At 45.0% G+C, this 19,618-nt stretch overlaps 1 protein-coding gene across 3 annotated transcripts in view; it reads left to right on the top strand.

The window, feature by feature from the left end:
• ADRA1B (adrenoceptor alpha 1B) overlaps positions 1-19,618 on the top strand; it is an 87,052-nt gene that overhangs the window by 8,264 nt on the left and 59,170 nt on the right. Inside the window, exon 1 of one of the 3 annotated variants that reach the window (XM_053665901.1) lies at positions 2,596-4,565. The exons of the other annotated variants lie outside the window; for them this stretch is intronic. The gene's annotated coding sequence lies outside the window, so the exon portion shown is untranslated. Of the gene's footprint in view, positions 1-2,595; positions 4,566-19,618 lie in introns of those variants that run through there. 3 annotated transcript variants of the gene reach the window in all.

The following is a 19,618-nucleotide window of genomic DNA, read 5'->3' as shown; positions in this document are numbered from 1 at the left end:
GCACTGTGCCAAGCACTTCACACCCTCTGTCTCATTTAATGGTCTCAACAGCCCTGTGGGACATGGACTGTTACTGACCCCATTTTACAAGTGAGAACCTAAAGCTCAGAAAGACGGTGCAACTCACCTAAGGCCACACAGCTAGCAAGCGACAGAGCCAGGTTTCAAGTTCAGGTCGATCTGGTTAAAAGCCTGGGCTTTTAATAACCACTACGATATTCTCTCAGCCTAGGAAGTGGTGTTTTAATGGTGGCTGGAGTGACTGCCCTTTATCTCAAGAATAGGATGGGTGTTATACCATTAAGGTGACTGTCCTCCACTTCCTGACTCTTCCCTCCCTCCTCAGCCTCACTTCCTGCTCTCTTTTGCCCTCTGTCCTCCCTCAGGAATAAGTTCAAAACACAAGTGCTGGATTTGGTGCCCTGTATCCTAGAAAATCAAGTTCAAGGTGCTTCAGCATGGTCTCCTGGGGACTCCAGAGCTAAACTAGGCCCAAGAATCAAGATGGAAACTGACAGGCAGGAACAAATGGCAGGCCAGTCTCAGGCAACCCCACCATGTTGGGGAGGTCAGGACCAGCAGACCCGGAATGAACCATTTAAATCAACAGAGTTCAAGCACAAGCTGTGACTGCTACCTAAGCCATGTTCAGGGCCAGAAGCTAAGGGCCAAAAAGAATTTGCGTGTGGGCAGAGCACAGGGTCTGCACTAACTGATGGGGTCCAGTCTACAGGGTCTCCCTCAACCAGAAACAAAGGTCCAGACACACACAGGTGCCAGTGGAGACCAGTGGGAGCTGAGAGGAGAACCCACACTCGAAACAGGGCTTCGGGCCAAGCAGGAGTGCTCGCAAAAGGCCAACACGACAAACACGCCCAAGCAGTCTTGGGGGTCCCTGTTTCCTGCCAGGTGCAATCTGATCAATTAATCCTACTGAAGTGTTATTGGCTCATCATAACTTCATATCCATCCCTCCCAGGATGTGGATATGGATCATAATGAAATAGCATACTTGCACCATCTCTAATTCTTAGCATGGTCACCAAAACGTGTAAGTTGTCAGTGAGTCCCCATTTTAGAGATGAGCAAACTGAGGCTTGGAGAGATAGGTGGCCTGCCAAGGTCTTTTAAAGAAAGGGGCAGGTTTAGAGCCCTGGTCTTCCTGGCTCCCTAGAAAATATTCTTTTCTCTCTAGCCTGCATGGTACCCAAGAACTATAACTGGGCTCCTCCTGCGCTAGGAGATTAAAGAGAATATGCATGAACCCATCTTCTGGGTGCTACCTCTATGTCAGTCAGTGTGCTGGGTGCTAGGGGTGCAACAGTCGATGAGACACAGAGTCTGCACTCAAAGAACTCATTGACCCCACCGTCATCACCACCAACCAGATTGTGCTGGTGTCCCTCAAAGTGCAGCAGAGAGTCAGCTGCCTTTTCCCACCCTGCCTGTGATGGAAGGTTGAGCTCAGCAACATTTTCTTCATGCCACTTGCTCTGCTCATTACAGAAACCACACTGTTGACAGAGGCAGAACTGTTGGACCAGCGGATTAGACTGGATCATTTTGAATCTAAACTGCATCCTCCCTGATCAGTGGCCCCTGCCGGCCCAGAGAGGTTTCTGTTTGCTCGGAGCTGGGAGGATTTGCTGGGATTAGCATACAGATTGTTGCACACTGGGGAAATGGTACCAGTGCTGCACAGCGGACCGGCTGGAGCACAGTCAGCTCCACTCCTCGCCATGGACCACAGTCCCGGAGTGACACAGCGCTTCTCAGGGCTCCGGCAGCAACAGGCGCCTGCCTCCAAGATGACACAATGGTGGGAATGACATCTCTTGGTTATCTTACCCTCACTGAAGCTCCTTAGGAATGATTTCAGCCCTCTCTCCAGCAACCAGAGCTATAAATAAAGATTCCCAGGGGAGGCCGAATCCTGCCCTCATCCCGGCCACCCATGACTCATCGCAGAGACAGATTCATCTTCCATCTCCTTGATTATAGGAAAAGGGAAGTGAGAGTCTGTCAGTGTACATGGGTGCACACCGCTGTGCTCTTCTGCATGCTGTGTGAATTTAGGTGCAATCTGTATACATGCTTGTGTGTCTGTGCATGGAATTCTCTGCGTACATGTGTCTACTTATGGCCAAGTATTTCATTTTAAGGGGGAGAGGAAAGGTGTGTTCTCATGCAAGTTTTGGTGTGGAGACTGGAAGCTAAAACTCCAAGTTAAATCTCTACTACTACTTTCCAAACCCTTCTTCGTGCACAACCCTATGCTAAGCAAGGAAAACAAGACGCAAGCTCTATAATCTGATGGACTACAGCTGCTTGAAGCAAATAAAATTTCTGAAGTAGCACCAGCAGTTCATGAGGAAAAACGAAAAAAGCCTGACGTAACAGGAAAGAACCACTCACTCACTCATGGAGCTCTCCTCAGCGCCTGGCACTGACTAAGGGCCTCACGATATACTCCTCCCCACAACGCAGTAAAAGAGAGTTTCTCATCCCAGTCTTCACAGATGAGGAAGCAACCCCAGAGAAGTTAAATAATTTGCTTAAAATCATGTGAGCCATGAAGGTCCAAGGTAAAAAATTGGAACTCAGGGCTTTGGGCACAGCCTCTGAGGCCGTATCATCCAACCTTCCCTCTGCTGTTTGCATCTCCCCTACAAGATCCCTGCACACTGGTCATTCAGCCCTTTGGTAGGAGAAACTCAGCCCTTGAGATAAACCATTCCACCTTGAGGCAGTGCCCAACTGCAGGCAAGCTCTCTCCTGTGTTGAGTCCCTCATCTCACTTTTGCCCATCAACTCCCTCATGTCCTCAGAGGCTAACGAGGCCATTCTAATTCCACTTCCTGTCCCTTCCCTTCAGATAAAGATGACAGCCATCACCGTGCTGTTTCCTCACCAAGCCAGGCTCTTCAACCATTCCATACCTGAAGTAATTTTGAATCCTTAAATATTTGTACATCACCGTGTCCCTCCTGCTGGTGTCCATGGTGTGGGCACATTTAGACTGAGTAAATATCAGTTGAGTAAATAAGGAGATGAGTGGACCCTTGTAGGTAGATGGCATCACAACGTATTTCATTGAGTCTTTTGTCTTAATTAAGTATTGTGTGGTTTCCAGGTACAGAGCCTATTTTGGCTAGTTCAAGTAAAAATTTGAGGTTTAATGGAAGGATCCAAGGGACTCTAAAGAAAGCTAAATGTAGGAAAATTAAAAGGCCTTGTGGAATGAGAACAATATCAGAAAGTGCTCACTCTCTCTCTCTCTCCCTCCTCATTTGTGTTTTCTGCTCCCTAACTTCTTTTTGTGTCTGCACCATGTCCTTCTCTTGCTACACTGATTCCCCCTCTATTGCTCATGGCCCAGCATGGCAGCTGTCCCAGAGCCATATTCTCACTTGGCTCCATGTCCATCAGCATGTAAATGACAGGAGCTCTGTGTCCCACTAGAGAGGAATGGATTGGTCACTCTTCCATGAAATGGCCACTCTAGACCAATCAGTGAGAGCTGGCAGGCACAGGGAGGAGTCAGCTAGCACCAACATTCATCCTTCAGTACCTCTTTAGCAAGGATTTGAAGGGTTTGTTAGAGGGGAGAGAAAATCTTTTGGGAAAGGAATATGGGTGAATAAAAATGCTTGTATCTCTTGTATACCTTTAAGGACCAGTATTATAAATTTATTTGAGAGGCTCAGACTGCTCTCAGAGAAGCATTTTATCCTTAGGATGTCCAAACATGAGTGCTAGGGACTTGCAGCCTTCAGAACTTCCTGTGCTTCTAGAATTCAGCTTCAGGGCCGTGGAATCATGAAAGGCTTGCCCAGTGACAATAAGTGACCTAGAAAGAGTTCAAGCTTCCCTTCTGTGGCACGTGGTGTTACTGAAATTAGTAATGACTCCTTAGCATCTTGTCAGTGATCCTGGTCATCTTCAGGTTCAACCAGCAAGTCCTAGACACATAAATAGCCCATTTTCTTCTTCCCTGTATGCATGGGGAAGGAATGTGTGTATAGCATGATGAGGGTTATGGTTGGGGAAGGGCTGGAGAAAAGGGGAATGTGACTGTTTTGCAAAAGTAATTCATTGGATTATAGACTAGAGAGTCCCTTAGAAATCATCTAGCCATGTAGTTATCAAACTGTGTTCCTCAGACCTCTAGGGTTTCTCAGAAGTCCCTCAAAAACAAAAAGAGAAGGTAACAGGGAAGATTGAGTAGGCAGACTTTCAGCCACCACCACCACCTGGCCCACCAGTATTTGTTCAGCACCCACAGCAATTTGGGTATTCTTAATATTATATATTGGGTTGCTGTTTGTTATTTACAGGTGAGGAAACTGTGCGGAGGGGTGGAGTGACTTCCTCATGGTCACATGACTAGTGAGAGCCTGAGCTTTGCTGGTTGCCTTCTATGCTGACTCCCAGAGCCCTCTTTCTGCTGGCACAGGTCATACTGAGACAAGAAAGAGAGCAATGATTTTTGACAAGGATAAGTATTATGACAGCTGACCATCTGTGTCTGCAACCTGCAGCAAAGCATCAAGCATTCACTACTGGTACGTTCCCGTCGCCCAATAGCCCGAGCATACAGCTGTGCTCGGCAGTGTTCAAGCAGGACAGTGATGAACTGGTAGCTTCAGGGCTCAAGTCTTCTAAATGGTCAAACTTACTCCTTGGGTGCCTATTTTGCAATTAGCTCATTCATAAAGGGACCCTGTAACAGTTAGGGTAATTTAATTACAATCAACAGAACCGAACTCTAACTAGCTAGATAGAGGGACTGAGAGAGAATGTTGAGGAGCTCTCCAAATTGGCAATGTCAGGACACCATGGCTGGAATAAATTAAGGTCAACCAATCTTCCTAGATATAAGGTCATCAGAGGGAGATTGACAGATGAGCTCAGTTCACATGACCACCTGCTTAGTGGCCACTAATGTTCTCTTGTCCAATTCCTATTCCAGGCTCTCCAGGCCAACATATTTACAGCTCCTCTTGTGCCAAACCTTGATGACATGGTTCTGACAGTCACAGGCTGTCTAGATCAGAAGTTGGTCTGACCCCTTCTCTTCTCTTCTCTCCCATTCTGACCTAGCTCTTGTCATGCCTCCACCACTCTAAGAATCATAAGACCAAACTGTTGTCAAGCTCCCACAGTTTCCTTGTGTTCTTAGTATCTTACAGCCTGATAGTATGTCTTTCATTTGACTCACACATACAATTTCTTACCTTGCCCTCTTTTCTAGGCACTTGGGAGAGGTTTATTTGGGGCTGGAGTAGAGAGCAAGATGCAAATAGTGTAGCATCCAAAATTATCCCCCTTCTTTCATAAGCCATCCAGGAACTGGACTCAAACTTAGAGTCAGTCCGATTCAAGAGTTAAGGGGCAGCCCCTGTTCCCATTTTGGTTCAAGAATTTTAGCCTAGAGCAAACAGTCAACTCCAACACATTCCCTCACTGGTTCTCCTAGAAGGCCTATGGGGACTTCATACAAACAGAATCTTTGCGTCAGAGTCCCAGCAGCAGACACAAATTAGACCCACCCCGTGGAATTTGCTGCAAAAACATTCACACACATAACCTCCAAAGTCACTTCTAACTCTAAGGGCTCATGATTCTCTGATGAAGCAAAGGGGATTAATTTCTAAGAAGGGGGTAATGAATATCTATTCAATGACCCATAATTCACTCTGCCAGATTCTGGAGACTTCCCGATCATGGAGAGCAATCCCATGATGCTGCACTTCTGCCATTTGCCTGGGAGTTTATGACATCAGAGAGCAGGGTCTGACCTGACCCTTGCAGGAAAAATGTTTTCTAAACTATGAGATATTGTTTCTACTCCCAGAACCAAACACATCACTTTCTGTTTGGCTCTGGCCAGTGGATCAGCCACCAAGGAGTCCCTGATGGTTGATTCAACCAACCACTAGCAACAGCAAGGAGACAGTGGTCTGTGCCATCTGCTCAACAAACAGCCTTCATAGTGGCCAAAAGCCAAGAGTAAATTAAAAAGAAAAAAAATCTATTCAATTCTGCATGTGGAACTAAGCTATGTTTCAGGATGGGGGAGCTTAAAAAAATTGGTTGTTCCATGATACTAAGGAATATTTTCCCAACCCCCAAATGGCATATCATTATGTTTTAAGTTGTTTCTTCAAATAGCAATGTTTTTTTCACCAAACCATCCACACTGGTCCTTCTTTTTTAAAAAAGTGCACAATCAGTGACCACAAAACACAGCAGAGGCATCTCAATGAGCTAAAATGCTCAAATCTACTGTTCTTCAATCCAGAACACTATTTGAGGAGGACTTGCCAGCTTGGGTAGAGGGAGGATTCTCAGGTAGGTTCCTGAATTAGAAAAAGGTGGATGCTTTGGTGTATAATCAACTATATCCTCAGCTCAGTTACCCAATTCACTGTAGTGAGTGACAGATGCTGGCATCTTGACATCAGCTAAAGCTGGTTCTTAGTAGCTTGGCTTGAGGTATTTCTGAGAAGGAAATAAAAATGGTACATTTTAGTTGCCCTCTCATTAGTAGAGTCAGGGACCAAACTTAGCCCCACTCACACTGAGAATGCTAAGTAAAATCAGGCTTATGAATCTCAGAACAGGAAACAGACTGGGAGAGCAAGTAGTCCAAAGCAGAAACTGATTTAAAAACCAGTAATAATAAAAATAACAATAGTGAATTTTAATGATGGTAGAGATTTCTGTCAGATGCCTAGCCAGCATTCCTAACTCACTTCCTTTCCCAACAGAACTTCAGTTTTCTTTGGGCACCCAACTTTCTTCCATGTACCCTCAGGGGAAACTGTGCCCCTCACATCCAGGATGAGTTCCATAGGTCAAGTGCTTCTTACAACTACAGTGTAACCTTGGTTCTCCAACTTAATGCATTCCAGAAAACTGTTCCAGAAGCAATTTGTGCAGAAACTGAAGCTCCTTTGTTTGTTGCCTGAGAAATGCATGACTGGTATCAGTATGAAATGGTTGTCAAGCAGAGAATGGAGACCTGAAGTTTTGTTAGACAACTGAGACATTTTTTTTCTGTGAACAGCTTGGTCAAGAACCAAAGTTTGACTGTAATTAGTGAGAGTAGGCATGTGACCCAGTTCTGGCTAATAAGATATAAGCAGGTTTGGTGGTGGAATACAAACAAAAAACAAAAAACAAGAAAGTTTCTCTACGTAGTCTGTGGAGATACATCCTTCTTCCCCAAGACACTGATGCATCTAGATATGGTATCTGGGAATGAGGCTGCCACATTGATATGGGCCTAAAAGTGGAGCCAACTCTCAGGATCACAAAACAAACATGGGAAGAGCATGGTTCTTGATGAGATCACTGATTAACCAACTTTGAATACATCCTCTCCTTGAACTTCTGATTACCTGAGTTATTACATTTCCTTTTATAAGCCACTCTGAGCTGGAGGTTTAGTTACCATAAGTTAGAAAGAATGCTTACCATTGCCAGTTCTTGGTACCCTAGGGGTATCATTTTCCCTAATCTTCATGGCAACCCTATAACATGCATATTATTGTTATCCCATTCTACTTTTGAGGAAACTAAGTCTTAGGGAGATCAAATAATTTGCTCAGAATCAGTTGAAAGTTGTGAAGACTAGATTTAAAATCTAAGCAGCCCAATCTACAGGGCCTGCACTCTTACCCTCCACGCTTTATAACCCAGCAAAGGGAAAGACTTACTACCAAAAAAGCACCATAAGTCAGTATCACTCCACACTTGAAACCAGGGCCCAGGGTTCTTTCAATACTCGTGTAGAAGGTGATGACTTCAGAGCTCAGGAGCCAGTGGGGACTCTTCTACCCTTTCCCCAAGGCATCCCTTCTCACAGAACCCAAAGTCTGGCTTAAACGACTGGCTCTTCTCTCTAACCATCGGCTACATGGCTGGCTCTCTGTGCTCATCTCCTTCCACCTCTTTCTTCATTGCAGCCTTTTATCTCATTAATTGACTTTCTGCAGCCATTGCAAAGAGACGTATCAGTCTCCTGGAAAATATCCCAGGATAGGGGAAAGATCATTGCTAGTAAGGAGGCCTCACCAGCAAAGAAATTAGTCTGCTGCTGGGGGTGTGGAGGATGAGTTGGCAGGTTTCCCATGCTAATCAGTTTCAGTCTTGATTCAGTGGGTCTCTCCCAAGCCAGGTGACAGCTCTATAGTGTCCAGCAGTTCCAGACATGGAAAGAAGGCAAACACTTGAAGCTCCTTCAAGCAGAGGATGAGTCACCAGGAGCTCCACCATAGGAACATCACAGGCCTGGAATTGTCCACGAGTGAGAGGACAGGCTGATGATGGCCTGACAGGGTGACATCACCACGCTAACAAGAGAAACAGGAATGAGGAGCCCACGCTTGCATGGGCAGTTCTGGAAGTGGGGCGGCAGTGGGGTGCCATAGTTGTGAGCATGGTCTTATAATTAAGCAGATGTGACTTTGACTCCAAGTTCAGTTACTTGCTAGCTGGTAAATGCAGAGAAAAGTGAGTAATGGAATTTCTGTGAACCTCGGGATTATTTCCTCTGTGAAAAATAAGAGTAGGATGGTTGTATTAGATGTGATGAGCATTATGCCTGGCACATAATAAATGCTCAATGCCTTTGAATATAGTGATACTGGCTGCAAAGATGATGACAATAATGATGAAAACTGAGTGGATGGCAAACGTGTGTTCATTCTCATGGTCAAAGTTTCTCCTTCTTAATAACAACCCCAGACAAGGCCCTGCCTCATTTGAAGGGACTCTCATCTCCTATTTTGACCCAAGTTCCCACAGTTATTCCCTTCTTAAGGAAAGCAAAATTCAGTGTACTTAAACTTTACCCAAACAAGCAACTGGCTACAAAGATGATTTTCTATCATATCAAGTTGTGTTAAGGGAGAACACCCACCTCAGCTTAGTACAGCCAATTAATCAGACGACTACATACAGAACTGGAAAAGGTGAATCAACACAGATATGGTTAATTTCAAAAGGGGATATTTTTATGGGGTGACTAAGCCTCAGCACTCAAAGCTAGTATAATGATTTTATCAGGTTTATGGTGAAAAGACTTGAACTATGTTTACTCAAATTTATCCATAGGATTCCATTTGCATCTGCCAGTGAATATGGTGTGGTTATCCAGTTGTCCAAAAGACATGACTTATTTGACATGGCTTTAGTGAAGATTTTCAACTAAGTTTTTTAATCTGTTGGTTGAAGTAAGGCTGTGCAGGCTATCATTTGAGCAGTGCATCATATTTAATTGGCTCAGCTAGTTGTTTCTGTATGTGTAAAGCTGAAATATACAGAAGATGCGACACAGTGCAAAGTTATAACTTTGCTCCACAGAGCCCTAGGGGTGTGGTGAAGGTGTCACTCAGGGTCATGACTAAGGGAGCACAGGAATTCTTAGAACTCTAGAATGCCCACCCCTGTCTTCACCCAGAGCATCTATGTCTGGTTTCTATATTAGGCTTCTACATAACGTTACTCACAACTTTAAAAAACGTTTGGAAATCAACCTCCTGATTGAACTCACTCATATTTCAGGAGAGGAAATTATGACCCTGAAAAGTCAACTGACTTGTCCAAGGTTGCACAGCTAGCTACTGTGAAATATGGACTCAAGTTCTAGACTCAGAGATCAGCACACCTGCCTAAGAAAAGCTACTGAAGCTTTCTCTTGAGAATACACACTTAGGATCTTCGTGACTGTCACTATAAACACTGCTACTGTCACACACCTAGCTGTGAGTGTGTGGCCCTGTATTTGGTACCCTGGGGCTTAGAAGGGCAGAGTGCAGGGGCAACATCAGGAGAATCAATGCCTGAACAAAGTTTTGAATAATGCATATGAGTTTACCAAATTGAAAAGTGAAGAAATTGGAGCATTTCAAACATCAAACCTCTTTGATTGGGAAACATATTATAAATGCAAGGCATGTTGTTCTCGCCAAATTATCATGTGTATGAGAGTCCAGTCAGGGAAAAGGAAGCACATTAGTATTTCAAATCAGGGGATTTAATCCAGGGAACTAGTTACAAAATATTGGAAATGCTGAAAGAACAAAAAGGGGAAAGTGAAGTCAGCCAGAGACTAGCACAGAGCAGACAGCAGCTACTTCTTTGAGGGCTGGGACAGAGATGACAGTGTGTTACTGTCCAAGTGCAGGTGTGCACTTGTGACTTCACCACTGGGGGTGCCAGAGAGTGTGATGGTACCACCAAGGAGGGACCACCTAATCAGTACCAGGACCAACAGGGAGGGCTGTTCCAGGCTGGTACCAAGCTATAGTGGCTGAGGATGGAATTATCACAGATGCTGTCACTCCCAAAGATCACATGAAGGCAGGAAGGAGGGAAAGAGGGAGGGAGGGAGAGGCAGAGAGAGCAAGAGAGAAAAGAGCAGTGCTTTCTTACCTCCTCTCACCTTTCAACTTCCTATCAATTCTTCCCATTGGCTGCACCTACAAAGGGGGCCTGAAATCTGCAGTTTGCAGGGGTCCAGGCCCTGTGATGTAGGGCAGACCATGAAAGGGCAAGAATTGTGCAGAGAATAAGCAAGAAATGACTAGCATGCCCTATTTTCTAAATCTAATATTCGTTCTGGAAATTTCCCCAGGGTCTGTGCTTCCTCTCCACTACAAACACACATTGACACACTGACATACCCACATAGGAACAAGTCTAGAACAACCCAGTAGTAGACATTTGCCATTTTTTCCCTTCCCAGTACCTGAAACTTCTTCCTATTTGGGGAAATCCCCCATGGTACAAAGGTGAAACTCTACAGCCTTAATTTCCCAGCTCCTCATGCAGCTAGGTGGTGGCACATGAGCAAGCCTCTATGAATTGATGCATCTGTTTCTGGACTTGGAGATAGTAGCTAAAGAAATGATGAAGTAGAGACATGGAGGTTCCACCACGATGGAGAAATAGCCACACCCAGTTTCCAAGGGCTTTGACTACTAGGCCTTTATTGAACTGGCTCTCTCAAGTGATTTGGCCCTTAATCTCTAGCATCCCCAGGGTTTTGAGAAGTATCCAGATATTTCCAATAATTTCATTTTGGCTTAACTCATCTAGAGTAATCGTTTGTTGCTTGCAACCCAAAACATCTACAAGCATAAACTCCTCTCTTGTTTTGTGGCTAGAGATCTTATATCTTTTTTCTTTTTTAAAATATATTTTATTGATAATGCCATTACAGTTGTCCCATTTCCCCTTTCATTCCCCTCCACCCTGCACACCCCCTCCCCCCATATTCCCCCCCTTTAGTTCATGTCCATGTGTCATAAGTTCTTTAGCTTCTACATTTCCCACACTACTCTTGCCCTCCCCCTGTCTATTTTCTCCTCACCATCTATGCTACTTATTCTCTGTATCTTCTCCCCATCTCTCCTCCTCCCACTCCCCTGTTGCTAACCCTCCATGTGATCTCCATTTCTGTGGTTCTGTTCCTGTTCTAGTTGTTTGCTTAATTTGCTTTTGTTTTAGGTGTGGTTGTTAATAACTGTGAGTTTGCTGTCCTTTCACTGTTCATCTTTTTTATCTTCTTTTTCTCAGATAAGTCCCTTTAACATTTCATATAATAAGGGCTTGGTGATGATGAACTCCTTGAATTTGACTTTATCTGAGAAGCACTTTATCTGCCCTTCCATTCTAAATGAAAGCTTTGCTGGATAAAGCAATCTTGGATGTAGGTCCTTGCCTTGCATGACTTGGAATACTTCTTTCCAGCCCCTTCTTGCCTGTAAGGTCTCTTTTGAGAAATCCACTGACAGTCTGATGGAAACTCCTTTGTAGGTGACTGTCCCCTTAGCTCTTGCTGCTTCTAGAATTCTCTCCTTCATTTTAATTTTGGCTAATGTAATTATGATGTGCCTTGGTGTGTTTCTTCTTGGGTCCAACTTCTTCGGGACTCTCTGGGCTTCCTGGACTTACTGGAAGTCTATTTCCTTCATCAGGTTGGGGAAGTTCTCTTTTATTATTTGTTCAAATAAGTTTTCCACTCATGGCTATTCCTCTTCACCTTCTGGCACCCCTATAATTCAGGTGTTGGAACATTTAAAGATGTCCTGGAGGTTCCTAAGCCTCTCCTCACTTTTTTAAAATTCTTGTTTCTTCATATTTTTCTGTTTGGTCATTTCTTTCTTCCTTCTGGTCCACTCCATTGATTTGAGTCCCAGTTTCCTTTCCATTACTATTGGTTCCCTGTGCATTTTCCTTCATTTCACTTAGTGTAGCCTTCATTTTTTCATCTAATTTGCGACCAAAATCAACCAGTTCTGTGAGCATCCTGATCTCCAGTGTTTTGAATTGTGCATCTCATAGGCTGGCTATCTCTTGTTTGCTTAAAAGTATTGGCTCTGGGGCTTTGATTTGTTCTTCTGATTGAGCCATTTTTGGTCAGTTTGCGCCGGTTTGTATGAGGGGTGGAGACTTAGGTGTTCACCAGAGCAGGGCAACCCAGTTGCTGGGTTGTGACACTATATGTGGGTGAGGGGTCAGAGAGGGAACAATGGTGCTTGCTCTGCTCTCTCTGGATTTCGGTCCCCTCTGCCACTTCCCACAAGCAAATTGGGCCATTCTGGTGCTGGTTCCCAGGTGGGTGGGCTTGTGTACATTCTGGACCCTGTGGGTCTCTCCAACAAACTCTCCTATGAGGCTGGAAGCCTCTCCCCACACCTCAACACCCAAAAGTTTTTCCAATTGCTGCTTTTAGGCTTTATTTCCCAGTGCTGGGGCCCTGGATTGAGCGGTCTGTCTCACTGCCCATTTTTGCCTGGTTTATCTGCACTTGGATGTGTGTCCACAGTCAGCCAGCAGCTTTGTGCACCTTACTTGGTTGGGTCTGCTCATTTCCTTCCTGCTCCTGGGTCTGCCAACCACTGCTTTTTCCTGCCATGACCCCTCTCCACGGGCCACTGGCTTCACTCCTGTTATAGGTCTGTATGAATGGTTCATTGTCTGACTTCCATACAGTTTAATTTTCTGTCTGTTCAGGTTGTGTTTTTGTTTCTAAATCTTTGTTATCCTTAAATTTGGTTGTGCATGAAGGCATAGTGTTTCCACCTATGCCTCCATCTTGGCCAGAAATCTCAAGATCATATATCTTGAGTCTAGTGCTTAATTGCCCATAGGTTTTAGGGAGCTTCATCTCCTACAATATCCAAGAGAAATAGGCAATGGAAGTTAAGTAGGTCTTGGCATAGAACCACCCAGAAGTCCTGAAGGGCTACAGTTTTCTGTGAGCCTCCAGCATCCAGAGTTGTAGAAACATGTTATTTCCAACCATGAAAATCAAGAAAAGTCATTTTCCTTGGGGACTAAGTTCAAAACCCAACAGCAGACACTGGGTTGTCTCTATGCTTCTCCCACAAAGATTTGTGCCATCCAGGAAGCTCTAGGCTTTGTTGCATCTCCTGCTCTTTCCCAGGCCAAACACCATCAGACATTTTTTATCTCTACGATCTCTACCCCTGCGATTTCAGAACCTCCAACCTCCTTGAAGTTCCAGCCAAGGACCTCCAATTGGTAGGATACTTGCCCTGCTCCTCCTGTGCTAAATCATCTATTAAACTGGTCATCTACTGCTATACAATGAATCATCTCAAAACTTGGTGGCTTACAACAACAGTAGTCCAGTATTACCTGTCATGGTTTCTAGGGGTCAAGAATTCAGTCAGAGCCCAGTAGGAATGGCTTATCTCTGCTCCACAGTGTTTGGGGGCCTCAGCTAGAAAACTCAAAAACTGGAGATTGCGTTCCTCTGAGGGCTGTAGGCTGGCACGGTCAACTGAAACACTTCCCACGCATGGCCTCTCCCTGGTTTGTGCTTCCTCACAACGTGGCAGCTTCCAGAGCCAGGAGGAAGCTGGATTGCCTTCTGTGCTCTAACCCCGGAAGTCAGGTGGCATCACTTCCACCACATCCTGTTGGTCAACACAGTTACTAAGATCCGCCCCATTTCAGGAGGTGGAAAGAGAGACCCCTATCTTCTCAGTGGAGGGCTGTCATTGTCACACTGTAAAACAAACCTGTGGAATGGGAGATATATTTACACAGCCATCTTGGAAAAATACTTTCTGGCACAGTCACTTTCTGTAACTCCCAGGTTAAGAAGGCCTCTCTGGACTCATTCTCTTTGGATCCTATAGCAACTCATTCTGCTCCTGTTCTACGTATCCCCACCACCCACCATCCTCAGTGAGTCCAGAACACCCTTCACCACCCACCTTCTGAGAAGGAGGCTGCACTCAGTGAGTCCCAGACTGTCTTCTGGATCCTTCTTCTGAAGAAAAACAAATAAATGCAAATATCATCTCAGTATTGCTCCCTGCTACACATGTGATCCCAAAGATATTAATTTTGAGTACTCCTCAGAGCTATGCGTGGCTTTATAGTTCACACTGTGCTTTTGTTTGCACAGACTCATTTCATCAGTAAACTCCAGCTTGACTTTTCTGACAAAAAAAGTAAATAAATGAAACTACACAGTGTTAAGTAGAAACATGGCTCAAAAATCACTCACACAACACCTTCCCAGCTTAAATTCTGCCACCTTTAATTATATTCATGAATACCCAGCACCCCCAGGGACTGACACCTCCTGGTAAAATATGTTCCACATCAGCAAACTTGTTGAGGTGGGAGAGGAAGCCAGGTAAGAAGGTGGCTTATACAACAAGAGGAGGCCTTGGCAAACTTGAGTTAATGTTCCCAAGCTAAAGATTGTGGAGAAGCTGGGTAATTTGGAGGCGGAAAGGCACCAAATAAATTGACTGTGCTTTAGCTCTCAGGCAAAGCATCAGTGATTCATCGCTAAGAGTTTTCACAACACCCTCCCACAGCCGTGCAGCCTCCGATCTTCAGCTGGAGGGCAGGTCTGACTCCATGTGAGACGAGGGCAGAGTGGTGTCAGGGAAGCCAGCAGTAGGTTCAAACTCTAGGCTACTCAATGGCAGAGAGATTGCAGGCTCCGATCATGGTAGGGGAGAGTCTCTTTTAAGTTTTTACTGTGACTGTAGAATAGGAGTCACTTGAACTTGTCAAAAAGCTTGAATTGTCAATGCTGAATTTTGAAATGGTTTCCTCATGGCAAATAGAAATAATAACTAGCCTTTGAAGAGGCTTGGTTCATGCCAGTCACTGAACTGTGTGACCTTTATAGGTATTATAGGGTCAGCTACATGCTTCCACAGAGTGCCTGCCCCAATTCCCAGCTCTTGTATCAGTTCCCCACAGCTTAATGGCACCAACCAATTTTAAGTGATCAGATGTGTCCCTAGAATTCTCAGGTGTCCCCCCCATCCAGATAAAAGGTGTGAGCTCAGGAAAGAGAGGGAAAATCTGACAATCTACTATTCACTGAACGTGGGTGTGGAAGGGCAAAGGATTAGGACCACACAAGTCTCTTATTTCACAGGGTTTAGAAACTTAATATAATGTGAAACCAATGACAAGTTGAAGACCACCTTAGGTCCTCTGTCAAATCCATTCTTGTTTTCCGATGTAATCATCTCAGGGTAACACACCTATCAGCCGCACTCCACTGGAATCTCATGTCTCACAGCTCCTCAACAAAATCCTTAAGGACAGAAAGTACTGCCCAACACCAGGAAGCAGAAGCATCTTAGTTCTCTAAGTCACCAAAATAGAAAGAGGCAGGATCACTGCACATGTTCAAGGAGATAGCAGGTGGCAGTGCCTCACTCAATGCCCGGCACATTGGAATCTAAGAATTCTCTTCTGCAATGAAAGAGCCCCAAGCAACCAAGCTCTGACCAGATCCCAAATTATTACTTACAAAACATGAGACCATTTGGAAATTGCCCACTTTTCTTTTTGCTTTCTCTCCAGCAACTCTTTGAGGCAAATTAGCAATGGCTTTATCTCCATGGAGCTGAAGAGGAAATCAAGGCTCAGGAAATCGAGGGAGTGACTCAAATTCACACAAGGAGGTGTCATGGCTGGGATAGAAGGGATGCTTTCTGGACCCCAAGGGCTATTTCCCAGGAGTCCTCTGCCTCTCCTACTGGCTGATTTGTCTGTGTCTTAAACTAGCCCCACCCATGGATGAAGCAGGTAGTCATGTAAGCAGACTGACATTTTTAACAATTTCTGTGCCCCAAAAACGTTTCATCCAATGGACTTGCAAGGTGTCTGAAATCCTCGCTCACCTCTCTTCAAGGTCAGGTGCTCCAACAGAGCTGACCCATGTGAGTCTTAAAAAGAGCCCAGGCCTGTGCTTGTTGGTGAACATTTGAGTCAAGATTTTGCTTCTGGACTCCCATTGCCTTCATCTATAAAATGAAGAGTCTTCCAAGTCTGATACTGCTGGGACATTCTCTGTCACTCTGATTTAAGCAGACATTTAAGGAGTCTGGCCACCTCTTCTTTGTTTACTTATAAAAGGCCCTGTAGCAAGATAAGGACAAAGAGCACTGGTGCCTGCAAAGAAATGTTCCTGCCAGAGTTTGGCACAGCTCCCTATTCCAGTGCCATCTAGCTAATAACACACCACCCCTCCCTGTTCTCCCTCCTCACTCTGCCTGGCCAGGCTAGCAAACCACAGGCAGACAAGTCCTGGGCAAGGCTGCTCTGGGGTGTCTCCATTGGCTTTGCCTGGTTCCACTTAGAGAAACCAGCTGTGCTGGTGGCTGTGGTCCTGCCCAATGTGTGTGGCTGCTTCTGCATTGCCAGTGAAAAGCACTGAAGGATGGCCTCCCCTGGCACCAGCCACCACCACAACCCCACGAGTTCTCTGGTTTCCTACGAACACAGACAGCCAGGGTAGGGGGAGAGAGAGAAGAGAGACCAACTCAAGGGATAGCCATGAGGCATGGGACAGAGAGAATTATCACCCCTGGACCTTAAAAGCCACCAGATCACACCAATTTCCAGAAGGGATGTGTGTGTGTGTATGTGTATGTGTGTGTGTGTGTGTAAACTAAAACTCTGGTAAATTTCTAATTCTCAGTGATATCTAGAAATTTCACCTTTGGTTTATGTTCTGACCTAAAGAAACAGACAGACATTGGGGATTGTTAGCACATCAAACATTTATTATAGGCTCTAACAAGGTGAGTTTTTAATATTTTATTATAAAGTTACTAATTATTGACCACTTGCAAGATGTCAGCCAATATCTAAGAATTTTACTTGTATTATCTCATTTAATCCTTAAAACATTCTTCTATTAATATTATGTTACCATGGCCATACTGACTGTTTTTTGTGGGACTTCTCACTGTCTGATGCTAGTATCAATGATTAGAAGCTGAGCAGAGGTTTGGGAGAGAACCATTCTGAAGGCAGATCTGAGCTACTCACTTTAGTACAGGAAAGCAAATAGACTTTAGTTCCAGTGCCAGCTACAGTTGAAAACTGGGAGCAACCGAGAAGGTTGAGAGAAATACTAAGATTAAGTCTGAGCTTAGTTGGAAAGAGTAACATAACTGACAGGCAATGCCTGTCATGGAGGGAGAAGTGTCACTACTTGTGACAAGTAGTTGCCATCCCTGCTGAAGAACAAACCCCAGGTCCATCCTCCTGTGTAGGGCTTCTGTTTTTACCCACACAGGCTGTGCTCTGTATAAGTCTAGAAGGCGCCATTCACGTGGATTTCAATTAAATGCAACACAGGCTGCCCTTCAATACTGGGCAGCCCTGCACCTCTAATCCCTCATGGAAACGAAGTAGGAGACGATGACCCAGGCTATAGAGATGGGTCCTTAGAGAGCAGGTGCTTCAGTGCAAAGAGCTCCAAATGGGAAAGAGTGTGTCCTTGGCCCTGCTCTCAATTTTTATGTGTCCAGGGCAAACTCTTTACTTTTGCTGGGCTTCAGCTCTACAGCTTATGAAATGAGCTACTCCGATCACAAGGTCTCCCCAAATTCCTGCCAAATGCGTGTGTGGTGAACTTTGTTGTTGATTTTACTCTAATCCAACATCTCCAACCTCTTGTGACATCATACCCCAATTTTGTTACAGGGGAGCTGCCCTCGTGACATTGTAGCCCAATTTTGTTTGGAGGAGCTGCTCACCTCACACTCAATTTTTAAACTTCACTGCAGCCATGAACCTATGATTAAGCTAAACAGAGCAGTGTATCTCGTCCACCCCAGACCCCAACCAAACTGACTGGTTCGAAGTCGAACCCATAATCCAAACAGGGCCAATGAGACTCAAGTCCGGGGATTTTTCTAAAGCTAGCATAGAGATGAGCTTCACCTCTCCTATTGTATATGAACTTAGAAGAATGTAGCCCCAAGAAGTGTTGGCCATAATTTGGGGGAGCATGAAGGGACATCTTGACTAAAAGTGGAGCCCTGGACTTCCGCCAAGATGGAGGCGTAGGTGGAAACACCTTGAGTCCTTGCAAAACCAAATCTAAAAACAACAAAGTTTTAACAACAATAAATGCAACCAAATCACACAGAAAATTGACAATACAGAGTCTGAAAACAACGAAATGCTCAGCTAAACCAGTAAGAGGGGCGAAGCCAGCAGCAGAGCGGGTTGGCCAAAAAGATCCCCGACCAGGGTGGTGCGCAGGTAGCAGAAGGCGTGGATCCCAGGTGCAGGCTAGCTATCGGTGGACACGGGGAAGAGGAGCGGCTGGCTGTCTGCGGTTAGTCAAGCATTTGTGTGCAGATAAACCAGTGAAGAGGCTAGCATGGAGACCGCATGGCGCAGGGCGGCGGGCTCGCACATTTCCGCACAGATAAACAGGCGGGGGCGAGCAGCGGGACGGACTAGGCGAGTGGAGAGGACCACCATTGCTCCCTCTCTGACCCCACCCCCACATACAGCGTCACAAACCAGTGACCTGGGTGGCCCCACCCTGGTGAACATCTAAGGCGCCTCTCCTCATATGTAACAGGCACAAACAGATCAAAATATGGCTCAAGAACAACTCAGAGCCCCAGAGCCAATAAATCTAAGTGATGAAGAAATAGCCAAACTTTCAGATGCACAGTTCAGAACACTGGTGATCAGGATCCTCACAGAACTGGTTGATGTTAGTCACAAATTAGAGGAACATATCAAGGCTAAACTAATTGAAATGAATGGAAATGCACAGGAAACCAATAGTAATGAAAAGGAAACTGGGACTCAAATCAAGGGAGCAGACCAGAAGGAAGGAAAAAATGACCAAACAGAAAAATATGAAGAAACAAGAATTTAAAAAAATGAGGAGAGGCTTAGGAACCTCCAGGACATCTTTAAACGCTCCAACATCCGAATTATAGGGGTACCAGAAGGGGAAGAGGAACAGCCATGGGTGGAAACATTATTTGAACAAATAATAAAAGAGAACTTCCCCAACCTGATGAAGGAAATAGACTTCCAGTAAGTCCAGGAAGCCCAGAGAGTCCCGAAGAAGTTGGACCCAAGAAGAAACACACCAAGGCACATCATCATTACATTAGCCAAGATTAAAATGAAGGAGAGAATCCTAGAAGCAGCAAGAGCTAAGGGGACTGTCACCTACAAAGGAGTTCCCATCAGGCTGTCAGTGGATTTCTCAAAAGAGACCTTACAGGCAAGAAGGGGCTGGAAAGAAGTATTCCAAGTCATGAAATCCAAA

The sequence above is a fragment of the Artibeus jamaicensis genome, unplaced genomic scaffold (assembly GCF_021234435.1).
Source record: "Artibeus jamaicensis isolate MK-2021 breed Jamaican fruit bat unplaced genomic scaffold, CSHL_Jam_final contig_432, whole genome shotgun sequence".
Taxonomy (NCBI): domain Eukaryota; kingdom Metazoa; phylum Chordata; class Mammalia; order Chiroptera; family Phyllostomidae; genus Artibeus; species Artibeus jamaicensis.
This window is presented reverse-complemented; position numbering and strand designations above follow the sequence as displayed.